Source organism: Humulus lupulus, chromosome 4 (genome assembly GCF_963169125.1).
Source record: "Humulus lupulus chromosome 4, drHumLupu1.1, whole genome shotgun sequence".
In the NCBI taxonomy this organism is placed as follows: Eukaryota; Viridiplantae; Streptophyta; class Magnoliopsida; order Rosales; family Cannabaceae; genus Humulus; species Humulus lupulus.
The window spans coordinates 87857549-87880793 of NC_084796.1; the positions used below are offsets into that span (position 1 = coordinate 87857549).

General features: G+C 38.5%; 1 non-coding gene across 1 annotated transcript; it reads right to left on the bottom strand.

Moving 5' to 3' along the window:
* Nucleotides 1–15757: 15757 nt before the first annotated feature.
* LOC133833742 (small nucleolar RNA R71) lies at nt 15758–15864 on the bottom strand. The gene has a single exon (XR_009893105.1). It is a non-coding gene; the product is annotated as a small nucleolar RNA R71 (small nucleolar RNA).
* Nucleotides 15865–23245: the final 7381 nt, after the last annotated feature.

The following is a 23245-nucleotide window of genomic DNA, read 5'->3' on the forward strand; positions in this document are numbered from 1 at the left end:
TGTTTAAGACTCGTTATTAGACATGTATTGCCCTTTTTTAATTTACGAGTAATAAAAGAGATTACGCGCAGCGTGGTCGATTCTTGCTACAAATGTGCATGTGTGTTAATTATTCGAACAATGTTCAGCTGGTCGGTAAAATTGGACAGTGTTCAACTGGTCGATACATTCAAGCAGTGTTCAACTGCTCGAATATTTTCAATATATTCTATGTGTTTCACGAGCAATTAACTGCTCGAATAGATTCGGTCAAGTAGCAAGTGACTAGGATCTTTCAACCCTCGATCGATTGGGGGGCACATGGGGTATGCTGGTATATAATTTAACACAGGAAATAAGAGCACGAGTTAAAATATCTGTTTTTAGGCTGACTTGTAAATTTTCAAAGTCCAAAAAGGCCATTAAGCTAACTTGTTTGGCAAAGCTTAAGTAACTTGGAATTTTTTAAAATTTCAAGTTAGAAGCAGATATTCGTGTGACAATAAACATTATGCTCATAAAATGTCAGAGCAATAAGAGTGTGAGAAAGTATACTTAGCATGGACTTATGAAATGTCTAGAATTTCAAAGTTAGAAAACTAAGTACTCATGCAAAAATATAAGGCATACATCAAAGTGACTTTACTATTCACAAAAAACTTATAACTTTTTAAGTCTAAAAAGACTTAGAATGTTTTAAGTTAACAAAGAAAAGTAAAGTATAAATGCCAACAACTCGACTGTACGAGAAAAATATCAAGGCTACTAAGCAACAATTGTCTTCGCAAGAAAAAAGAGTAAACTACTGGCCAGGTACAAAGTCTAGCTGATTAGGTGCAAAGTTTTCCTGGTCGGGAGAACAGATTCAACTTCCCTGGTCAGCTGAGCATATATCACTGGTCCAGTAGGAAACTTTGTTGTTGAGCATGACTAACAAAATGATGAGTTCCTGGAGTAAACCATTTTTTACAAGCCCGAGAACATAAGGGCATGCATCCGAGCGATGAGGCTGCAGGTGTCCGAGTGGCTAGAGGTGTATCTGAATGGCGAGGCTGCATGTGTTCGAGTGGCTAGAGACATGTCCGAGCGTCCGAGCAGCTGCATGCGTCCGAGCGGCTGAGGTGCTGATCTGAGTAGATGGCGTGCATCCGAGGATCCAGGCAACAAGAGGTGTCCGAGCGGATTGGTGCGTGTCCGATCGGCTGGGGGATGCTAGCTGGTCATCCGAGGAGCTGCTGGCTGGGCATCCGAGGAGCTGCATCCGAGGGTGCGTCCAAGCGTCCGAAGTCTTGTGTCCGATCGAGGTGTGGGCTGTGTCCGAGCAGCAGGGGTGCGTCCGAGCGGACGGTGGCACTCGTCCGAGCAGCTGGGGTGTGCCTTCAAGGAGCTGCCGTCTGTGACCGAGGGGATGCTAGCTGGTCATCCAAGGAGCCTGGTGCTTCCGAGGGTCCGCGTCCGAGAAGTTGAGCATATATTCGGAGTGGTGTCCGAAGAGCCAGGGAGGCGTCTAAGTAGCAGGAAACAATACACCCAAGGGTTAGCAGTCAAGAAATTATTTGGGTCCTGGGGACCAAACAGGCATTTCAAATCAGCTATTCAAACAAGCTCAAAGAATGGAATTTGAAGAAATCAAAAGAAAAATTCGATCGTGGGTTTATTACAAGAGTGAAAATTACCGACTGGATGGAAGTTTTTGGATGACCTCAAAAACATTTTGCTAGAAGAAAAGTTTATCATGTGAGTATATCATATAATAAACTTGGGGGGCAAATGTTATCCCCAAAAATTGGAGTTCGATGACGTGGCAATAGAAATGACAAATGGCAAGGAATGGTTGGGTAATCTGGCTTAGGAGTGACCCGGTAGACCAGTGAAATTTTTTTACTAGCCAGTTAAGTGTCATGACCGACCAGTCATGACCTTGGCCCACCAGTCACATGTTTGTCTGCCCAGGCATGACTTTGGCCGACCAGTCATGACCATGTCTGATCAGTCATGACCTTGGCCAACCAGTCGCATGTTTGTCTGTCCAGGCATGACTTTGGACGACTAGTCATGACCATGTCCGACCAGTCACATGTTTGTCTGCCCAAGCATGACCTTGGCCGACCAGTCAGGTGAGTGTCCGCCCAGTAAAGTGTTTTGCCAACCAGTGAAGGTTTGGTTGACCAGCCTGAATGTGATATGGATCGACTAGACAGAGCAAGGCTACGCAAAAGATCCCAGAAACGGCTTCAACAAGAATCGGTCTTACCTGCGCGGGAATCTCTCAGATTATCCCATAAATATAGTGTATCATTGTATTTTGAATATTATTGTTAATTAAATATAGTGAGAATAATAAAATATCCCGATTATGGGGGACATCATCTGTACGATCCTGAGCCTATAAATACAAGGCTCATGGCATCATAAAATGGGATTCAGATTTCAATTTTCCAGAGAGAGAATAATTGTATCTTGAGAGAAGTCTTGTATTCTTGTAATCTACACTGAAGAAACTCAGTTGACTCAGGTTCATCTGATCTTGAGTGTAGATCTATAATCATAACTCTAAGTGGATTAGGCTATTACAAACACATTGGGGCTGAACCACTATAAAAATTGTCTGTGTCATTTATTTCTCTTGAAGGTTTTTGTCGTTTTGACGTCTACGTGTCGTTGGCCGAAAACACGGTCAACACCTTAAAACTACCTTGAACTCTACCATTCATAAGTAAAGAGTAAGAAGTATTTCTCACACAAACCATTATCCAACCTATAAAATTCATAGGGAAACAAAGGGCCCTTAAAAGATCCTCAAGAAACTGCCAATCAACCATATCATAAGCTTTACTTAGATCTATTTTAATGGCACACCTAGGAGAAGTAGAGGCCCTCCCATAGTTCTTGATTAGGTCTTGAAATATCATGATGTTATGAGCAATTGAATGAACCCTAACAAAAGCTCCCTGGTTTGGCTGAACGAGGACATGGAGGACTAAAGCCATGCGAGAACATAATAGTTTGGCCATACACTTGTATAAAGTAGAACAGCAAGCAATAGGTCTGTTGTCTATAGCCCGAGCTGGATTAGAGACTTTGGGGACCAAAGATAGAGTAGTTTCATGAAGCTCAGAAGGAAACAGCCCTGTGGCAAAACACTGACCAATCGCTGAACATACTTCATCCCCAATATCCTGCCATAATGCTTTGAAAAAACCAGATCTGAAGCCATCTGGTCCTGGAGACTTAGTGATGGGAATACCAAATAATGCAGCTCTGATTTCCTTACGAGAAAAGGGTTTTAAGAGAAGCAGTTGCTGATCCATAGAGAGCTTGGAACCCATCTCAATACAATGTAAATCGATCCTACCTGCAGCTGAACTCGGACTACCTAAGTAGCTTCTAAAATGATCAAAAAAGTGAGCCACTACCTCCTGAAAATCATCAATCAAGCTTCCTTGCTCAGTAATATAGGAAGTAATATTATTATCAGCTCTGCGATTTTTCAAACAAGCATGGAAAAAAGAAGTATTCATATCTCCCTTCCTAATCCAAGTAATTTTACTGCGTTGGGCAAGGAAGCTATAATACATATGCTCCTGAACAGCGAACGCTTCAGCAGTCATTTTCACTACCTCTTGCAAGCTGTAATCTCGAGGATGAGATTGAGCTTGAAGTTGAGCTTCCTGATAAGCCTCCTTAGCCGAGTGATAGTTCAGACCTATATCACCAATGTTATCTCTATTGAATTTCTTTAGTCTATGCTCCAGCCTCATTGTCTTTAAGTAAATTGCTCTCAACCCAGTTGCCTTAACAAGGACCCTCCAAGTACTCATAACCACATCTTTGAAATCCGGATGGGCAGTCCAAAAATTATAAAATCTAAACAACTTGATTCCCACCTTCTCCATAGGCAAGTTAGTGACAACACACGAGCAATGATCCGAAACTACTTCCTATCTAAACACAGCCATAGAATGAGGAAAGAGATCAAGGCAATCCTCATTCATGAAAACATGGTCAATTTTTGAATAAATCCTAGCTGAACCTTCTTGGTTGTTTGTCCAAGTAAAATAGGAGCCAATACTTTTAAGAGACTCAACTTGAGTATCAGCTAGCCATCGAAGAGGATCTGCCAATTCCAAACTAGAAACTAGTTTCCCACTAGATCTGTTCAAACTAGAGAAAGGGGCATTGAAGTCCCCTAAAACAATCCAAGCTTTAACTGAAAGAGAAATCCTGTGTAACCCTTGCCATAAAATCCTCCTCCCCTCTATCGCATTGTAACCATAGACAAAAGTAACATAAAAAGTTTGCCTTTGACCAGCCATTTTGATCAAACAGTGAACATACTGATGCGATTCTTCCAGAATAGTAATCCTCACAAAGACTTTCCTCCAAACTATCAAAAGTCTACCCTCAATGATCGAACTAGAGTAAAACTCCCAGTTAGGAAGCTTATGCTCCATGAACTCCAAAATTTTGTTCCCCCTCATTTTAGTTTCTAAAAAACCACCAACTCCAATTTTATTCCTGCTACACAAATCTAAGACTGAAGCATGTTTATTAGAACTATTCAGCCCCCTCAAGTTCCAACTCAAAATATTACAATTATCCATTGGAAGAATTAGAGCCAATGTTACCTTCTTTGCCACCCTTCATCTGCTCTTGAAGCACCACAAACTTATTTAGCTGCTTTTGCACTTGACCAGGAGGAGAAACACTAATACCAGTAGTTGGTCCCTGCCTAGATTGTGTAGCCATACACTTTGGTGTCTGCCACCTTCATTTGTTTCCTTCAATTGATCAACTTTAGCCAAAACTGGAAGTTGTAATCCCTTAGGATTCTTAACCGGAACACCCTCTACAGCATTAGCACTAGGCAAAACCTCAGGTATCTCATCATTATGCTCATCTGAATCCTTATTCCTCCTTTTTTTTGCCTCTGTTTTAGCCACAGCATCCTTTTTCACCCACTGAGTTTTTAGCTCCTTACGACAATCCACCGTAGAATGACCAAACCCAGAGCATACCTTGCACTTAATAGGCAACCATTCATATTCCACTCCCTGTTCCATAATCTGGCCATGCTCATTAAGAAACTAAATATTTCTAGGAGGATTATTAGTTATTTCCATTTCCACAAGAACCCTAGCAAATTAAATTCTTGAACGCTCCCTAGTAAACTTGTCAACCATAAGCGGTTTGCCAATAGTGCTCACCAGTGCACTAAGACATTTACTACCCCAATACTGAAGCCCAAGGTCATGTAATCGAATCCCCAGTGGAACTGAACGAATTAATCGAATTACACTGAGATCAGCTGTCTATGGCATGATAATAATAGGTTTTCTATCAAATTGAAGCACACCATTCTCCAACACATGATCTCTCATAGCTTCATCATTAAACTTGACCATAGTTAGCCCCATCGTCATTCTAGCGATTTGAGCAATCCCTAGATGACCCCAAACTCTTTTGATGAACCCTTCAAAAACAGCCATTGGAGGATTGGCACCAAGAACCATACAAATCACTGCCAAACTCCAATTTGCAGATTGAACTTTGACCTCTTCAATATCCACCTTAGCATACTTCTGACCATCTCTAAACAATGGTTCAGTAAATTCAAGTTTCTGGTCAGAAAAGGAGAACTTACTAGCCGTGAACTGCTGCCATTGACGATGAGCCGACGTCTGAAAATCCCCTTCATCTGCCTTATCTGCCCAGGATGCAGCAGTCGGACCTGTATCGAAACCATCTCCCTTAGAGTCGGACCCCTGAGTGCCGACATTCAGTCGATCGTCTTCACATGTGAGCTTCAAACCCTCAGACCCAACCTCATCCAGAGTATTCTGAACATCAGTCGCTAGGCCTACAGTTGTCAAACCCTCAGGACCTGAAACAATCGGAACCTGCTCATCGGGGATCAACAAATCAACCTGTTCTGCTATATGAATTTTAGGCTTACATACCGGCTTCTTCTTCTTCGCCATGGAAGAGAACAAACCGAGACTCAACTTTCCTGAATACTTCCTAAATATTTTGGTGTATGATTACTTATATTTATGCTTTAGTTTCAAGTTTATTACATAGGTTAACCTATGTAACATATAAATATGTGTTATATGGGTTAAAATGACCTGCTTGAACCTGTTTATCATTTTTATTTTATCTATGTAGATCAAATAGGTTATAAATAGGTCCAAAATTTAAATGTATCATGTAAGGTTAACATGACCTGAATATGACCTATTTAAATATTGTGTTAAATGCGTCGTGTCACAGGTTAACCTGTTTGTAAACGTGTCATGTTTTGGTTTACATTTTATGACACGTTATTTAATTGTGTCATGTTTGTGTTGAGTATAATTGTGTCGTATCGAAATCGTGTTGACCCAAAATACGACATGATAACACAAATTGACAGCCCTAGACCGGGGTCCTCTATTGTTAAGAATGGTGCCCTTTAAAGCATATGTATTGGAAAATGATTTTTATGAAATAAATAATTAAGATGAATTTTTGTATATATTAATTTTTTATTATTATTATTTGAATAGTCTTATATGAATATCAGAAAATTCTCAAATTCGTTATTGTGACTACAATCTTGTATGGATACGAGATGATTAACATTATAGGAAACAAATTTAAATAGATCACAGTAAAACAAAGTTATATGAAATATTTGGATTAAATACGATTAGTACTAGGGGTGTTCAAGTTTTAACCAATCAAATCCAATTCGCACGATCCAATCCAATCTGCAAAGTGCGGATTGGATTGAAAATTTTAAAATCCGCACTTGTGCAGATTGGATGCAATTTCAATGTTGAAAGTAACCAACCCAATCCGCACTTTATTTATATAAATAATTATTTAAAAATATAGATGTAAACTAATAATTTTAAATTTTTATATATTTGATACAAGTAACAATAATGATATAGTAACAATCTGTTGACGGTGAAATCTCGTCAACGAAATTAGATCGGAAAACTCAAAGATAAGTATGGAGATATTTAGATTTAGATAAGAACTTAGAATAAGCTTAAGGAAAGGTAAAACACAGATCAACAATGGAGTAAGCCTTTGTATATTGCACAATAGCTTGAGTGTACAATGAGTTTTCCAACCCCCTTGCTGGAGGGGTGAGAGTCTATTTATATTGGAGCTCTAATGGCTCCTGGTATATTGTGGTCCCAGGGGACAAGATTGTACACATAGGTACATTGGCAGGGTTGTGGCACAGGTCGTAGTGGTTTTGAAGGAGTGGTGGTCTGCTCCAGTACGTGTCAGGGGTCTGCAAAAATGCTCCTGTCTTGGTACCGTATTATGCCTCCACTACTTGTTGGGTACGGACCTCACAAGCGTGTTGAGGGAGTCTGTACCATGTACCATTCTCATACGGCCATTACTTGTCTGGCATGGACATCGTGTCCGTACTCTAACCCCTCTTGGTTTGCAGGCGCACATCGTACCTGTACGACCTCCTTGAGCCACATGTTTTTATCCTCGCAAGGCATCTTATTCCCATAGACTTCAAGTGTTGAAACCCTTATGCATCATTCCAAGGTTCTTGGAAATCATGGACCTTGCGGGATGGCTTCATGGAAATGAGCCAAGAGGTGTCTCATGATGCCTTCGTCGGGACACCCCCAGCAATCCTGGTGGTGGGTGGTCACGCAAGGCGATGTTCTTATGCGTGCGAGACGGTACCCGGGTGAGGCTCCTAGGTGCGCGAGACGGCATCTGGGCGAGGCCACGATGCATGGCCCTTAGCGCGTGCCCCTGGTGGTGTCGCGAGGCTGTGTGCGCGCGGGTCCCTTGGAGCGAGGCCATGACGCACGGCCCTTGGCGCGAGCCCCTAGTGGTGTCTCGAGGCTGTGCGCGCGCGGGTCCCTTGGAGCGAGGCCATGACGCACGACCCTTGGTGCGAGCCCCTGGTGGTGTTGCGAGGCTGTGTGCGCGTGGGTCTCTTGGAGCAAGGCCATGACGCACGACCCTTGGCGTGAGCCCTGGTGGTGTTGCAAGGCTATGCGCGTGCGGGTCCTCTGGGTGTGCAAGGCGTGAAGCACTTGGCCTCGCTATGCGAGGCTGTAGGTTGGTGCGAGGCTTCGGCGTGGTGTGAGGCTCCGCATGGTGTGAGACCTTCGGGTGTGCGAGGTGCGAGGCTACGCGAGACCCTCAGGTGTGCGAGGCGCGAGGCTACGCGAGACCCTTAGGATGAGGCGTGTTGCAAGACGCATGGGCACGACTTGAGGGGAGCCTCGCTATGCAAGGCATGCTGCTACATGAGAGGAGCCTCGCTATGTGAGGCGTGCGCGTGGTCGAGGCGCATGGCTCAAGACAAGTACAGCCTCGCTATGCAAGGCCCTCATGCACTTGCCATTTTGTAATGCGTAGCTTGGCCCCTTAGCCTAGTAAGACCATACTTTATGGCTCATAAGGTGATGCTTCCCTTGGGAAAATCTCCCGGTTCCACAAGACTTACAAGCCCGAGTCTAATAACATGACTAAGTGACCTTTAGCCTTGTATTCCAACCATGGACTTAGAGTCTTTTTTTTTTCTTGGTAGATTTTTGGCATCCACACAATCATTTCAAAAAATAAATAAAACTATCTTAAGTAATACTTGAATTTTTAATTTGTGAATTTTATGTTTAGTTCTTGTATCAAATTAAAATGTGGATGTTAGATTTAATTTATTATTTAAGTTTTTGACATGTAAACTTTAAATTATTTGCTATATAATTTGATGTTGTTTACTATTTTTTTTCCAAAAAGTAAAGTTATAAATATTAGTTTTAAAGTACAAAAATTAGTAAATAGTTTTTAAATATTTTTTCACAAAAAAAGTAACTGATCTAAAGTAACTTCTGCGGAATGGATTGGATTGGTTTTGAACTATGTTGAGTCTAATTTTATATTGTTTTTAGAGTGTGTTTTAGGTAGTGTCGTTAGTGTTTTTAGTGGTTTTGTACATATTTATGCGTGTGTTTGTTGTGTTTTTAGGTTTTAGCTCATAACAAAGGGATGGAGTGCTTGTGGTGAAATTAATGTCGAAATTGAGGCCAAAGTTGCAATTTTGAAGAGTTTTTTAGATTAAGGAAGCATCGAGAAGCGTTTGGGATGTCGGTGGCTGAAATCAAGCTCGAAATGGTGAATTTTGGAAATTTCTAGTTGAGTCGCGGTGCTTGGAAGTTGGGCCTCAGCTAACCCTTATACAGAGAGGTTGTTTTCCAGGAGTTACGCGGACCGCGGTGCCCCAAAGCTGAGCCGCATCATTGGAGTTCTTTTTTGCCCAAGGGTCAGACATGGGCCGCGACGCCTAAATTCTGAGCTGCGGTGCCTGAGACGTCCGTACACAATGTAGTTGAGGGAAATTTTGTCCTTTTTGATGGGAAAATTTATGGCAGATTAAAAGTTCAAATTTTGAGGAGAAAAACAGAGTTTTTTGGCAGAGAAAAACAGGAAGAAAACTCTTGGGAGCCATTCCGATGAAGATTGGATCAGATCTAGAGTTTTTTTTCTCTTATTTTTGTCTTTCTTTATGTTAATCATTAGTATTATGGATTTCATAGTCATGTTTATGAGCTAATTTCATTATTAGGGTTTCTAATTGACTCTCTTGAAACTCTATTATGATTTAATGCATTTGTCTATTTCTTCTTCATCTAAAATTTACTCAATTTGTGTTTATTGTGTATGTGATTGATTCACACCTTTTACATACGATTTATGAATTTGAATTAAAGTCTGAAAAGTAAGATTTGAATATGCTAAAACTGAGTTGACGTAGATTTTAATTTAGAACGAGAGTATCAATTTGGTTTATGTGATTTAGGGCTGTATTTATTGCTTCCTATTGTTTGAATTGACCATAGAAATATAGGTAATTCACATTAGGTTGAGTTTTCTATTTTTTAATCCGAATAGTTAATACTTTTGTATGCCTATCATTTTAGTGAAAAGAATTTCACTGGTAATTGCATTAAATAATAATAGAGTGGATAGTAAGGAAGATTAGAATTCATAATTGCTCTAGTTTGTGAATTTCATTCTTGTGTTCTTGTTGTTAATTTATTTGTGCACTTTACATTTATTTATGCTTTCTTGATTTTAAATTTTACAAATCTGATTTTCGTTAGCCAAATAGGAATCAAGAATTAATTAATTGGTAATTGATAAATCAGTCTTCGTGGGATGATACTTCGTCTTACCAAAATTTATTACAGATTGCAATTATATATACTTGCGTAGCTTAAAATCCGCAACAAGTTTTTGGCGCAGTTGCCGAGGACTGAAAATTATCAATATCAAAATAGTTAGTTTTATTTCTAATTTGGTTGTTCTTTAAAAGGTTTCTAACTTGGTTTGCATGCGTTTGTTAACTTCTATTTTGGGGAATTTCGTTATATGTGTAGAAGAAGAGGAGCAGACACTTTTGTTCCTATTAATCCTGAGATTAAGAAGACGTGCAGGTAGAACCGAATGAAAAAGAGAGTTGAGAATTCCATTTTTGCTATGGCCAATAACCTTAATAATGACGATGTGGTGAACAATGGTAATGAAAGAGTGCCACCAGCGGCACAAGCTCATAATCCCGTCGTTCGTAGTTTGAGGGATTATGTAATCCCTACTGTTAAGGGGTGCAGACATGTATCAGACCACCGACTTTTACCGCTAATAATTTTGAGATTAAGCAAACAATCCTCCAAATGGTTCAGGGCATAGTACAGTTTGGTGGGTTACCCTCTGAAGATCCTCATATGCACATAGCTAATTTTCTGGAGCTAAGTGCAACGTTCAAGTATAATTGGGTGTCAAGTATAATTTTCTCGGAATGAGGAGGTTCCTTCATCAACGAAAGGGGCAGATTTTCGGTCGATAGCTCAAGAGAGGAGTTTGCCTTCTGAGGTAGATACCTTATTGCAATTATCTGAAGGTAAAGTCAGATCGACGAACATTTTAGATGAGGAGGTTTTGCATCCAGTTGGTGGTGACGGTAATTCTAGCCGAGAAGGTGAGATGCAGGAAACTAATAGGGGGGACAGTACCGTGAAAGACGATTTCCTAGCCTCTGCTCAATCGCATTGGGCGAAGCTTAAGGACAAACAGATGATAAGTGAGGCGGCCAAACTTCACTATGAGGAGCCAATGCTAACAGATGGGAAGATAGTTGCTCAGCTTGATTTGGCTGAGGTTGCTGAACAGGCACACAATTGGAATTCGGCTGTGATTTGTATGGTAATGGGAGCCAATCCCACATTTTCTGTTTTTGAAGGTTTTGTGAAACGTATTTGGGGTCACCTTGGTATTGAGCGCATTGTTCAGATGCATGTGAGGCTTACCATTGTTAAATTCAATGATGAGGCTACCAGGGATTATGTTCTGGAAACTGGCATTGTGCAATTCGACAAGAAACCAGTGATTATGAGACCTTGGACATAAGATCTTGACACCATCATGTTAGTTCGTTCGGTTCCCTTATGGATTAGACTGCCTAGCCTTGGTCTTCAATATTGGGGACAGAAGTGCCTCAGTGCTTTAGTCTGCACTATAGGGAAACCTATTATGATGGATAAAGTTACTAAGGAAAGATCAATGGTTAGATATGCGAGAATTCTAGTAGAAATGGAGATATCTGATAATCCGCCGTTTATTATACATTTTGTGAATGAAAGGGGTCAAGTTCAAGAGCAGTTTGTAGAGTATGAGTGGCTACCCATTAAATGCAACAACTGCAAGGGTTACGACCACAATATGGCTGAATGCAAGAAAACTGGTTCTAAAAGTTGGGTAAAGAAGGAAGTGAATGCACAGGAACATACTGAGGCTCCTACTGTCTCGGAGGGTGTTGTTACTGATACCATCATAGAAGGTTCAGCTGGTGTTTCTGGGCCTGGTAAGGTTGTGGAAGGGAGTCATGGAAAGGCAGAGATTGAGATCAATGGAGAGGCTGCTGGTGGTTCTCAAGATTTGGTTTTAACACCTGTCTCGACTAATAAGGAGAATTGGGAAGTGCCTAGGAAAACAGGGAACTCACGAGGGAAAGGGAAACTTATTAGAGCTAGTTTAGACAAGAAACATAATACATTTAGGGTGCTTCAGGAACAGGGGAAGGTTGGACCAAGTGGGACCTTCAATGACTTAACCTTAGATGGATTGCTCTAATATACTTAGTTGGAATGTAAGGGGTATGAATAAAAGGGATAAGCAGTCAGCTATTCTAAATGTTTTAAAGTTCAATAAAGTGGGTATTGGAGCTTTGTTGGAGAATAAATTGAAGAAGGAAAAAATGGATGACATGATGATTAAACTGTTTTGTGGCTGGGATTACTATAGCAGTAGTGCCTCAGAAGGTCGTATTTTAGTGCTTTGGCGGAAATCGTTTACAAAGGTTCAGATCCTTTTTTATCACCATCAATTGGTTCACTGTTCAGCTAAAATCATAGGCATGCCGATGGAGTTTTTAGTCACATTTGTCTATGGTCTCAACACTTTAGATGAGAGATTGGAGTTATGGAGGGGATTGTCTAGTATACACAATATAAATAGGCCTTGGTTGATTATGGGAGACTTTAATGCTGTTTTTAATTTTGATGATAGAGTGGGAGGGAGAATTATTAATGCTAATGAATTACTAGATTCTAATGCCTGGCTTGCTCATTCCCAGTTGGTTTCTCTCAAGAGAATTGGTTCAAATTTTACTTGGTCCAATAAGCAAGATGGAGGGGATAGGATATATTCAAAGATAGATCATGTGTTCATTAATGAAGATTGGATTGATGCTTTGCCTCACTCTACTGCAGAATTTCACTGGGAAACTTTTTCGGATCACTGTTACTGTCTCATAAAATCACTCAAGCTGGGATCGCTGGGCACTAAGCCTTTTCGGTTTTTTAACTTTTGGATAACTCATAGAGGTTTTAAGGAGGTGGTTCTCGACAGTTGGAATAAACCTTTGGCAACAAGGGGTCTGTTGGGTGTGACTAGGAAACTGCTTAGATTAAAGCATGTCTTGAGAGCCTTTAATAGAGAGGAAATAGGAGATGTTGAACAGAGTTATCACTAAGCCAAAGGAGACTATCAGCTGGCTCTCACTAAAGCTCAAGTTGCCCCTACTGACTTGGCTGCACAGGAATCTGAAAAATCAGCAGCTATTCGATTTAAAGAGCAAGTTGATAGATACGAAAGCTTTTTAATTCAAAGGAGAAAAATTACATGGTTGTAGAAGGGAGATGATAATAATGCATATTTTCATGCTTGCATTAAGAAAAGAAGAGAGGAGAATCGTATTGTCTCCTTTCTGAATGAACAAGGAAATATTATTGATGATTATGAAGCTGTGGTTCATCATTTCTTGGACCATTTCAGAGGTTACATGGGCAGCTCTAGTTCAGCCAATGGCTCATTTAATTCACAATGTATAGAGTTTGGTAATTGTCTGGATATTGGGATGTAGATGCGGTTGATTAGGGACTTTGGGAAGTCTGATGTTAAGAAGGCTCTCTTTAGCTTTCCGGGCATAAAAAGTCCAGGGTCGGATGGATTTGGTTCTGAGTTCTAAAAAATAATGTGGCTGGATATTGGGGATAGTATATCAGATGCGGTTCTTGATTTCTTTAGAGATGGCAAAATTCCTGAGGCGCTCAATGAAACAATGCTTGTGTTGGTTCCTAAAACTGATTCGCCTAGTCGAGCAGTTGATTATAGGCCCATAGCTTGCTGCAACACATTATATAAGTGCATCTCAAACATGATATGTAGTAGACTTTCAGAGGTTCTTCCTCATTTGGTTAGTCAAAATCAAGGTGCCTTTGTTAAAGGGAGATCGTTAGCTCATAATATCCTTATCTTTGAAGATTTGATCAAGAACTATAATAGAAGGAATTCTTCCCCAAGATGTGCTTTAAAGAAAGACTTGAGTAAGGCTTATGACATAATAGACTGGTGCATTCTAGAGAAATTACTGATCTGGTTTCGGTTCCCAAACCGATTCATACATTGGGTGATGGTTTGTCTTCGTGGCACCTCTTATATTCTTATGCTGAATGGTAGAATGTAGGGGAGTTTTAGGGGTGTTAAGGGTCTTCGCCAGGGGGACCCTATATCTCCTTTATTATTTGTCTTGATTATGGAATACCTTACAAGGTTGCTTCAACTAGGGGCTCAACAGCAAGGGTTTAGATATCACCCAATGTGAAAAGGACTTAAGATCATAAACCTCTGCTTTGCTGATGATCTAGTTATTTTTTGCAAAGCTAATAGAGGCTCAATTCAGGTGATAAAACAGGTCTTCGAGGAGTTTAGAAACAGCATTGGTCTGAAGGCTAACATCAGAAAATCTTAGGTTTTTTTTTTAGGGGTTTCGGCTGCTGTTAAGAGCCAGATTCTTCAGTTATTACAGCTTGATGAGGGAACCTTCCCTCTTAAGTATCTATGGATCCATATGCGACCAACAAAATGGAAAATGACAGATTGTGGTGAGATTCTAAAAAAAATCAAGCTTAGACTTCACACCTGGGCTAGCAGACATTTATCTTATGCAGGGAGGACTCAATTGATCACTTCTGTTCTATTGGGGCTGCGCAATTATTGGATGAACATATTCTTACTCCCTCAAAGCATTGTCAAAGAAGTAGATAAAATTTGCTTGTGGTTTCTTTGGGGCAACAATGGTACTAGAAGTAAGTTTCATCTCACTTCTTGGTCCTCAGTTTGTTTGCCGAAAAAATTTGGTGCTTTAGGATTTGGTGAAGGATCTAAGTGGAACAAAGCAATGCTAGCCAAGTATATTTGGGCTATCAATCATCAACCTGAGACTCTTTGGGTGAAATGGGTCAACACTGTGTATTTAAAGGGCCAAAGCTTATGGCAGTACCATCTTAAGGCGGATACTAGCTGGTATTGGCGCAAGATCTGCCTTTTGCGTGAAGTGTTTACTCAAAAAGATATTGATACAGCTGTTATACATGGGAGATTTAAGGTTGGTTTGCTGTATGAGAAATGTAATCAACAAGACCCGATCAGGTACCATTCTTTTGTTTGGAACAGATTAAGTGTGCCAAAGCACAGATTTATCACTTGGCAAGCGGTGAATGGGAAGTTATTAACTCGAGACCATTTGCACAGAGTACTATTGCAGCTTAATAGTCTCCTCTGCCCAGTTTGTGAGCTAGATGCTGAAAATCACGAGCACCTATTTTTTGACTGCAACTTTTCTCAGAAGGTAATCCAGCAGGTCCAACTTTGACTGGGGTGTACTTGGCCTTTGCAGTTCAGTAACTGGTCTCGGTGGATTGAAAATATGAGAAGAGACTTTATAGCTTTGCTTGTGGCTGCTGTCTTCTCAGCATCGGTGTATTACATTTGGTATAATCGTAATTCTTGTTTTGTTAATCACTTCTCTTATAGTGTCAATTGTATAGTTGATATGATCAAAAAAGATATTAGCTACAGATGTAATTGCTTTACTCATAGGAAGTTGACAGGCAAAGAGTGGGTGTTCATGAGGAAATTATCAATTGTTTAAGGTTGTTGCTGCCTTCTCAGTGAAGGAGTTTGGTGTGTAATTTGGCTGTGATTAATAAAAGATTTTTCTTTCTTGATAAAAAAAAAGTATAATTGGGTGAGCGACGATGCAGTCAAGTTGAAGCTATTCCCATTTTCGCTGGGGGATAGAGCTAAAAGTTTGTTGAACTCCCTTCAATCCAATTCTATAAATACTTGGGAGGATTTTGCACAGAAATTCCTTGCCAAGTTCTTTCCTCCATCAAAGGCTGCTAAATTAAGGGGGGAGATCAATAATTTTTACCAGCTTGAGGGGGAATCTTTATATGACTCTTGGGACAGGTTCAAGGAACTGTTGAGAAGGTGTCCTCATCACGACATTGAAAAGTGGATGTTGGTCCACAACTTTTACAATGGATTGTGCAGTACTACTCACACCATAATTGATGTCGTAGTTGGAGGGGCATTTATGAGTAAAAGTGCCAACGAAGCATATGAGTTGTTGGAAGATATGGCTACAAACAACCATCATTGGTCGAATGAGCGTGCAACTAGTAACAAAAAGGTAGCTGGGGTTCATGAATTAGATGCAATCATTGCTTTGACTGCTCAAGTTGCGACATTGACTAAGCAATTGCAGCAGAATACAATTTCAGCCAATGTCATAAAGTTACAGACATGGTGTGAAATTTGTGGTGGTCCTCACCAATTTGAGTAATGTATGACAACAAAGTTAAATAACACCATCCCTATGGAGCAAGTCAACATGATGAGTAATTTTAATAGGCAAGCCAACAACTCCTTTCTCTAGTTCATTTAATCCAGGGTGGAGAAATCACCCTAATTTTTCATGGAGAAATAATTAGGGCTAGCAACCTCAATTCCAACCTCAATCTCAGCAGATCATGCCTCAACCTCCAATGCCACCACCTAGGCCACCAGTTCCTAAAGAGAAGCCAAATGAGTTACAAGCTGTACTGTTGACCTTGACCAACTCCCAAGCTCAGTTTATGACTGAAACTCGATCATCCATCAGAAATCTCGAAATGGAAGTGGGTCAATTGGAAATATTTTTACAAAGAAGACCTCAAGGAAATTTGCAAGTAAAACTGAGGTGAATCCTAAGGAGCAGTGCAATGCGATCTCCTTGAGGGGCGGTAAGGAGTTGGAAGAGTCAGTTGAGAAGTCTGCTAGTCTTCCATAAAAAATGGATTCTGAGAAAGAGGGTAAGGTAGAAAAAAAAGGTTACTGAGAACCTTGAGAAGAACAAGTTACCAGTGAGTTTTGAGCACCACATAAAAATTCCATTTCCAAAGAGCGCTAATTGATGTACAAAAAGGAGAGTTGAAGCTGCGTGTGCAACAAGACAACATAACATTTAATATTTTTGCAGCAATTGGCTTGTTGTAGAGTGGATGTGATAATAGGAGGTGGTAGTAAGGTGGAAGTTACCAAGAATGAGAAGCTTGCTTAAGTCCATAAATGGACCTATTCAAGTTGCAAATTTTTCCTTCTTATCCAGCTACTTTAAATCCTTCTAGTTGATCCATATAAATGACTTCGTCAAGCTTCCCATTAAGAAAAGTTGTCTTGATGTCCATTTTCCAGATCTCATAGTCTAGAGCGGCTGCTATGTATAGGAGGATGCGAATGGACTTGACCATGGCTACCGGACTAAAAGTTTCCTCATAATCCACGCATTCTCTTTTGGTATAACCCTTTGCCACTAATTGAGCTTTATAAGTTTTGATCTTTCCATCAACATCTCGTTTCTTCTTGTAGATCCACTTGCACCCCAATGACCCTAAAGTCACTAGGTGCTTCGACAAGATCCCAGACTGAATTTGAGTACATGGACTCCATTTCTTGTTTCATGGCTTCGAGCCATAGTTTCTTTTCAGGGCTAGCCATTGCCTGTTTGAAAGATAATGGATCATCGTCACTAGTGTTACCAACAACCATATTGGTTTCACATTCCAAACCATAGCGAACTGGGTTCCTGGAAACCCTCCCACTACGACGCGGCTCCGTGACTGTTTGCTCAGGAACAGTGGTACTTTCTTCATTTAAATCGACTTGCGTCGGTTGGAGATGAAGAGTGGGAATTTCATCATCAACTTGCATTGATGATGATGGAACATTGGTTGGAGTCAATTCTTCAACCATCTCCTCTAAAACTACTTTGCTGCACTGTTTGAAGTTTTGGACATAGTCATTTTCCAGAAAAGTAGCATTCGTAGAAGTAAGCACTTTTTTTCCTAAATGACTATAGAAAACTCCACCTCGAGTGCCTTTAGGATAGACAACAAACATGCAAAATTTGTTTCGCGATTCTAGCTTTCCTTCCTTTTTTCTCAGGACGTCGGCATGATAACCCAGATTCTATAATGACGTAAACTAGGTTCACGATCATTCCAGCGTTCTAAAGGTGTTTTGGGGATCGATTTGGACGGTACGACATTTAGAATGTCGTTCACAGTTTCAATTGCATGTCCCCGTAATGAATTTGGCAGAGTTGAGTAACTAAGCATGCATCTAACCATTTCCAATAAAGTTCTGTTCCAGCGTTCCGCTACACTATTTTGTTGCGGAGTACCTGGGGCAGTAAGTTGTGATAAAATCTCAAGTTCAGTTAAATGATCTTGGAACTGCATTTCTGATTTCTAGCTAGGAATTACTAATCAGATCACAATATCTTTAATGTTTTACCTAATTGGTTCTGAGCCATAGCTAGGAATTCCTTAAACTTTGAAAATGTTTCTGATTTCTTATGCATTAGGTAAAGACATGAGTATCTAGAGTAATCGTCAATGAACGTGATGAAATACTCAAAACCACCCCTGGCTTGTACATTCAAAGGTCCATAAACATCTGAATGAACAAGTCCAAGTGGTTCTTTGGCCCTATCACCCTTTGCAGAGAATGGATGCTTGGTACGTTTTCCTTCTAGACAAGATTCACAGACAAGTAATTCACCTAAGGTGAGTTCCCTCAAAGGCTCGTCCTTTGTAAGTCTTTGAATTCTATCTTAGCTAATGTGACCTAGTCTGAGCTGCCATAAATATGTCATGTTATCGTTATCGGTCTTTTGACGTTGGTTGTTCCTAGGGTTAGCTACTTTGAATAAATCATTATTAAGCGTGGTGGGCTTGTTAGTGTAGTGCACCAAATTTTTTTTTTAGATTATTTAAATTTTGTGATTTATTTGATTTAAATGTTAAGTGTGATGAATTGTTTTATTTAAGTGTTGTTATTTTATTTGGTTGATTATTTGTTTTATTTGATTGTTTATTATTTTATTTAATTGTTAGAATTGTTTGGTTAATTAATTTAATAAGTGAATAATTGTGTAACATGTTATTTTACTATTAGTGTTACATTTTAATTAAGTGTGACAATTGAGGTAATTATGTGAGCTATGGTGGAATGCACTAAGGTGCATGATAGATAGTAATGCACCCTAGTGATTTAGTGTGTGCTAGTGCATGGTAGCATGGTACACATGTGTAGATTTTCTACACACTTTATATTTCCTTATTTTAGATTTTATTTGAGTTAATTTATAAAAAAAAAAGAAAAAAAAAGAAAAGGGAAATAGGGTGTTTGGGCGTGTGAACCTAGTGGGAAAGGAATTATTTCTTTTAAGTAATAAAAATAAAAAATTGAAGACAATAGTTATTTTGGGGATAGGCATGTGATCATTTTTATTCCTTTATATCTATTATTATAAAAGAAAATAAAGAGAAATTAAGAGAAAATAAAATGGAAAATGGAAACTTACCATTTTGTGTTGGTGAGGCTTTATGAGAGAATAATGATAAAGGGGAAAGGAAAGAGGAGAAGAGCCATTTGCTCTTGTGGCTGCCGTGACCTAGAGAGAGAGAGAGAGAGAGAGTGGCGTGTAGAGAGAGAGAGAGAGAGGAAGAAAGAAAGAAAGAAAGAAAGAAGGAGAAGGTGAAGAGGAACCCATCTTAGAGTATGTTCTCTTGTTTTTCTTGTTTGTATAATCTCTTTTTATTGATAATATGTTATTGACTTGTTTTATTGTTGTGTGTGTTTGGGTTCTTTCTTCTCCTCATGGTGGTTTTCCAATAAAAACCCTAGGCTTGAACAAGGGTGTGGAGTTTGGGTATTGATCTTACTGTGTTCTTGATTTTACAATCAAGAGAGGTAATGGTCTTTTCTTAGCCTTTATATTGGTTTTGGTGGGTTGTCTATGAGGTTTTGATGATGATGTTAATGGTTGATTTTGGTAGGATTGGTGAATATGATTTGTATATTTTGAGAGTATGATTTGTTTTAAAAGGGTTGTGATGTTGATTTTGCTATGCACAAAAAAAATTTGGTGATAATCTATGAATGCATGCATGGAGATTTCGGCCTAGGCATACCTAAGTATGTTCTTGATATTTTTGTGTGATGTTGTGTGATTTTCAATATATTAGATCCATGTTTTAGGACCTATGTATTATGGGTAAGTTGATAATTGGCAATCTTGATATTTGGATCCATGAAATTTTGATAGGATGTATGTTATATTGAGAATGAATAAATTATAAGATGCATGAAAATAATGATAGAAACATGTTAGGATAATATAAGGCATATGTGAATATGGTGCTTATGAATTACTATATGTTATTGTTATTGATAGTGTTTTGTTGGTTTTCATAAAATAGCAAAAAAATGGTTTTAAAAGAATTCATGTGAATATGTTGGTGATATTAGAAACATGCATATAATAAGAGTATGATGAGGTTTTGGACATGTATGATTTTATGTAATTTTTGGGATAAAAGTTGAGTTTCATGAGGAATTAAGCTTGCTGTTTTTTTGTAAATAATTGGGAAAAAGTTGATAAAAAGATGATTTGCATGCATAAGTAATGTTATTGATGTTATGTTAATTTCATGAAATTAAAAAGGGGATTTTAAGTCTCATTAAAATGATATTTTACTCAATTATTTACCTACATAATTTTTATTGAATTTTAGAAAATATGAGCTTTTTAAATTGATTATGGTGATTTTTAATGATAAAAATAGTTGCTGGAATTTTTGTAAGAAAATATAAAGTGAGTTTCACTAAAATGAATTGGATAAGTTTTTGGATTAAATTATTTTTCCTAAGTTATGGTAATATTGAAAAATGGTATTTTTAATGGTATAAATGCATATTTTGATAAGTTATGATTTTCCTTTATTTTGATTGAGAAAAATATTTAGATTCTATTTATTTGTGATTTTTAAAGAAAATAAATGGTGACTGAAAGTTTGTTTTAAAAGGGTTAAATTTTTTTATTTAAATTGTCACATATGGATTTTTGTTACATAAAACTAAGTCTTAAATAATTTAAATAAAAATATATTTTCCACACTTAAAAATATATTTTTCTCACCTCATTTATGTAACACAATGATAAAATTTATTTTTCTAAAGAAACATATTAAAAATAGGTATTTTAATTAAATCCAAGCTTTTTGGTAAATTCTTTGTAATTTGAGATTAATGAATGAAATTTGTCACATATTTTATTTTTAAGCTAAAATAAAATAATTTTATAGAATAAATAATGTTTTGAGAAAATTAATCAACTTAGAAATTTTAAGAAAAATAAAGCATGCAATATGTCTATTGATTTTAAAACAATAAAAGTAAGAAATGTAGAATTATCGTTTTTGAAAACGTCTTTATTACGCAATGTTCCCACGTATGCATGTTACATGCAAATCCACTTTTACGTCCAAAATTATGTTTAATATTCAACTATGTGGTTGTTATAAAACGATCATGCATGTAAAATGGGTAAAACGAGCATTATTCTTTTTGGTGATAATTGCATGTTTAGTATAACTGTTATCATGAGTGCATGGCCCATGCACACATGAGTTGTATGGAAGGGCAAAATAGTAATTTTATGAACCTAAGAAAAGTTATTTTGATTATGATATAGGCTCGTTGAAAGATTGTGAAATTCTTAGCTTGGACCTGAGGTAAGGAAGTTAGATAGATTCTATGATTTTATGCTATGAATGGTAAGACTGTTGTGTGAATAAATTGTTATGAATTATGAATGCCTTAATGTGATGATATGTTGAATGTGATATGTGTATGGATGTTAGATACATCAAACTAGTTACGATGTCAGATACATCAAACAGATTACGATGTTAGATACATCAAACAGATTACGATGTCAGATACATCGCACGAGTTACTAAGGACATTGAGACGTAACTCCTAGGGCGGACGCGCCGAGGTTATTCAAGGACCAGTGATCTCCTGTTTACCTCATAGGGTGACATGGACAACTAGCGATCAATGCTCATCATGTATGCTGTATGTTTGTGATATGATGATATGTCACTATTATGTTATGATATGATGATATGTTACGATTATGTTATGATATGATGATATGTTACGATTATGATATGATATACCATGATGTTTTAGATGAACGTTAGTGTTTGTATTTATTGTATTCTTACTTGCTTATTTGTTTGTACTTCCTTACTGAGCTTTTAGCTCACCCCCCTTACTTTCCTTCCAGGTAGCAAATAGGATTTCTTTATGGCACGCGTGGTGACGCGAGGAGTTCTTTCATCATGGGGTGTATGGCGTGGGGTAATCCTATGGACGGAAAAACGATCAACGTAGAACGCCATTTAAATTATGTTTTGTTTTTAAGGGACTTTTCTAAATTATCAGTGGGACTCAGTTATTTAATTTTTTTTGGTTTCTTTGAACTTTGCATAAAAATCTATGTTTTATTTTAAAACTTGTGGCGCCAACTTGCATGGTTTTAAACAAGTCCCCCTGAGACTTTGATAATGAATGGTATTCTTTTATAAACTATGTTATGCGAATGTTTTGTAAGTATTAGCCTAGGGCGTTCTTTACAGTTAGGTCGCAGAATATAAAGCCTGTTTTCCAAACATGCAATACATAATTGTGATCCATTGAAAGAAATAATTATATTTGAACTTGTAAAAGTCATAACAAATTGTTCTAATTGCAACATGGAAACTGAAATTAAATTTCTACTAAAATCTAAAATAAAAAATACATCTTTCAAAACTAAATATTTATTTCTGAACTTCAGGTGAGCTCTTCCTCTAGCTTGGACCGTAGCCTCTAAGCTTTAAGCCGCCTTCATCCACTTCCTCCCATGATTCAAGAAGCTTTGTTTTTCCCTGCTAGCAACTTGGGGCAATCCTGTTTCCAATGCCCCTTCTCATTACAGTGAAAGCACTAACCTTTATCTCTTTTGTTCTTCTTTTTCTTCCCCTTAGGCATTTGTGCACTTGGTTGTGCACTCGTCTTTGCAGCCTTTGCAGGCCTGGGGTTGGTATTTTTGTCCACCTTTCCTTTTGTTTCCAGCTTTTGAAGATGAAACTAGGTTAGCTTTAGCCTTACCTGGATCAGTAGAAGCAGCAATAGTTTTCTTTTCTCCTCCCTTTCTTGGTCCACCCATGATAGACTCGAAAGTCTGAAGCTCGTTCATGAGCTGCGTCAGACCATAGTTGAGTTTATTCACCACATAGTTCACGGTGAACGCCAGGAAAGTTGGAGATAGACTGTTGAGGATTAAGCCGACTTGAATCTCCTTCAGCTAGAACTTATGGGGATTCTTTAGTCATGACGAACTTGGAGTTGTCACCAATCAACACTATGTTGATGTTCTGCTTCCACTTAAGGAAGTTTTCTCCATAGAAAGTTGAGAAAGGATGGGAGTAGACACAACCATAATAATACTATG